We start from the raw sequence: 3,338 nt of genomic DNA, 5'->3' as shown, positions 1-3,338 counted from the left end.
ATTGGTGTTACAGTTTTTTTGTTGGTTTTTTTTTTTGTTGGTTTTTTTTTCTGTAACATTAAGATAAAAGCCCTGATGGATGTTGTTTTGTCAAAGGTAACGACTCCATAGGCTATTAACAAATTACGGTCACTATAAGAGTAAAACGGAGGTCAAAATGTGAAGCTTGAGTCTTAGGTCTTTTTAATGAAGTATAGTTTGTCAACTGCACATTAACATTTAGGCTATATAATATAACAAATATAATAGCCTATATGAAATGCCATTGAGGTAACATGAATGTTCAGATGCTTTGCATCAGAGAAATACATTATATTTTTAAAGTATATTAAAATAGAAAACCATTATTTGGTTAGAGACTTGAGACTTCTTTTAAAAACATTATAATAGTAATGTGTCCAATCTTTTGACTGGTACTGTAATTTAAACTATAATAGGCCTATACAATTGTGTACATACATGTTGCTCACATATTATGGTAGCCTAGTTAGTGCTGAATACAGTGTAATGACACTTTTTTTTTTTCATTAATATGGTTATGAATACCTGAAAAAACACAAATGCCGGGCATGTCAAAACTTCTCCAGGGCCCCAAAAAATCCTCAGACCCCAGAGGGCATGCACATTTGGAGAAATATTGATGGATTCTCATATGTTTATGTCAGTTTTCTATACAGAGGAGTAATATTTATTCAATATGTATTGTCATCACTATGAGGGCTGGATACTTTGTTTTCAATTCATACTTGCAGCCGGAGAGCGCTCTGTGCACATTTAGTCCACAAATGACTCATGATGAGGCATACCATGTGACATTCCAGGAACTAACAGAGGCTTCCAGAGATCCTAACCATGGCTATAACATGCAGATATACACTTTTGAGGATAACAAATACACGATAGCGACGGTGTATACATGTATTGCCTCAGAATTTGCGCCTGAATAGCACTCGCTCCATGGGCGTGGCCGCATTAGCGGATAATGAGCTGACTCGCAAATTACTTGAATCTCTCTAATTTCACGCAGATTACATAAACAGATAATTTTTTGTTTTTGCTTGGACTTACACGAATTTAAAGCCTGACGTTTCAACGTTTCTTTAGACATAAGTCTCATTTTTTTTTTTGTGATTAGTATTCACTAAGTTACAGTTTATTTTCTGAGAACTATCAGACTTCGTTCTGAGGGAGATGAGAGATCACGCATCATGTTAGTTTTCTTCATTTTGCAAAAAACACAACATTTTGTTTTTACTTTGAGTATACACAAATAAATTTAAATGGTGTATAACTCTTAACTGAATATGCAAAATTGATGGAGTATTTGAGTCTCTTTCGTACTGATAAGAACAAAAGCAAGGTGGTATCGCCGGCACGACCAGCCAGACCTCTGAATATTAAATAAAATGTGAATGTGCGGCAACTTCCTTAAAGAAATGTAATGATGTTAAACATTCAATCACCCTTAAACAGTAACACGTTGACAGCGTTACTACTTTGAATATTAATTACGAATTTTTACTACAATTTTTAGGGGCCATTTTTGGGTAACAGCCCCTAGATGGCACTCCGGTAGTGCGGCCGCCATTATGGGCTGAAAATACTAACTGGACCATAGAAGTCTTCACATCTTACGCACCCAAAATCGGCGAATTTCACTGCCAAATCAGAAGCACAATAGAACAGTTTTTTTTTTATTTAAGTCACCATTAAATTTTATGGCTCCTACAGTAAATGTTGTATTTTCTATGTTTTATTTTACCAGTTGTGGAATCCATCCATTCAACCATCTGAGGTAACGTAGTTAGCCTACTTTATTCCATTTTATGCAACTTTACACATTTATTAATAGTCAATTAATAATTAATACATTTAAGATCATCAGGTTTGCGACCTATAGTGGAGTAATAGTAATAATATCTCTGAATACATGATGCAGTTCAAGATGAGCATTTCTGGTTAAAATGTATATAGACCATTATTTCTAATCTGGGATCGTGTAGAACAATTTGAAGCTGCAATGAAACTAATTTTGACCTTCAACTGTTTGGTGCCCATTGAAACTATATGGAGAATAATCCTGGAATGTTTCCATCAAAAACCTTAATTTCTTTTCGACTGAAGAAAGAACTACCCAAACTGCTAAACAAGAGATTGGAGATTAAAATAATATCAGATTTGTCTAATTTTAAATAAACAAAAAAAAAAAAAAAAAAAAAAAAAAAAAAAATAGATGAAAAATTAACTTAATACATATACTTTTGCTATGGTTAAATAAATATTCAGTGATATCTCCCAAAGATTTCTGAATTTTGGCTTAATTTTTTCTTTATATATTGTCGATATGGCAACTAGTAAATACGCTAAGTTTCTTCATGCTAGCATGTGTGGAAGTATTTAAACCATTTGTGTTACAACTAACCCAGCGTTAGTTTGTGACCCGCGCTCCCCTACTCCCTATAAATAAATCGAAAGGAGAAACTACGAGCGTACAACGTCGTAGTTCTTCTGTTGTCTAAGTCATGAAATAACCAAAAAGGTTATTTCAATAACCAAAATGTGTATTATATAATATATATATATATATATATATATATATATATATATATATATATATATATATATATATATATATATTATATATTATATATATTATATATGCGTCACATGTCTCTCAATACAATTTTTTAGAGTCATTAATAACGTAAGTTATTATATCTTATAATAATAAGTTATTAAGTCATAACTAAAATATTCTGGTACAATATTAGACAAACTATATCATTTTTTAATGCATAAATACATGTGAGAACTATGCATTTGTACTAGAAGATGCTAATTTTGCGTTAATCTATAAAGAAAACAAACAAAAATGTATCACATTTAAATGCTTAAATTTAAATACCCTCACCGGCGGAGAAATAAATGTAAATTAAACACAGGACACGGAGCTGCTGCTGCTTCACCATCAGTCTGTGTATTGTTTGAGCGGCGCGCCCCTCCCCCCCTCAGGTGAACACTTCCCAAGGCAGACAAAAATAATATACAAATCGATCGTCAGACAAAAATAATATACAAATGTAAAATACATTATATAAAAAAAAAAAAAAACATTAAATGTCAAATATTTATTGTCTATTAATTTTGTAACCACCACACATAATTAATTTTACATTCTGGCATTTATGTGCGGTTGACTTCCAATTCCGCATCAGCAAATGGGAATTCAAAACAGAACACATATTTTTTTTTTCCCCTTTGTACTGAGTTTAATTTAGGTATGACAGAACTGTTGCAATTATTTATTTTGACAATATAGAAAGTTAAACATTTAGTGT

This window comes from Chanodichthys erythropterus, chromosome 11 (genome assembly GCF_024489055.1).
Source record: "Chanodichthys erythropterus isolate Z2021 chromosome 11, ASM2448905v1, whole genome shotgun sequence".
In the NCBI taxonomy this organism is placed as follows: domain Eukaryota; kingdom Metazoa; phylum Chordata; class Actinopteri; order Cypriniformes; family Xenocyprididae; genus Chanodichthys; species Chanodichthys erythropterus.
The sequence above is the reverse complement of the archived record's forward strand: the minus strand, read 5'-3'. Positions refer to the sequence as shown.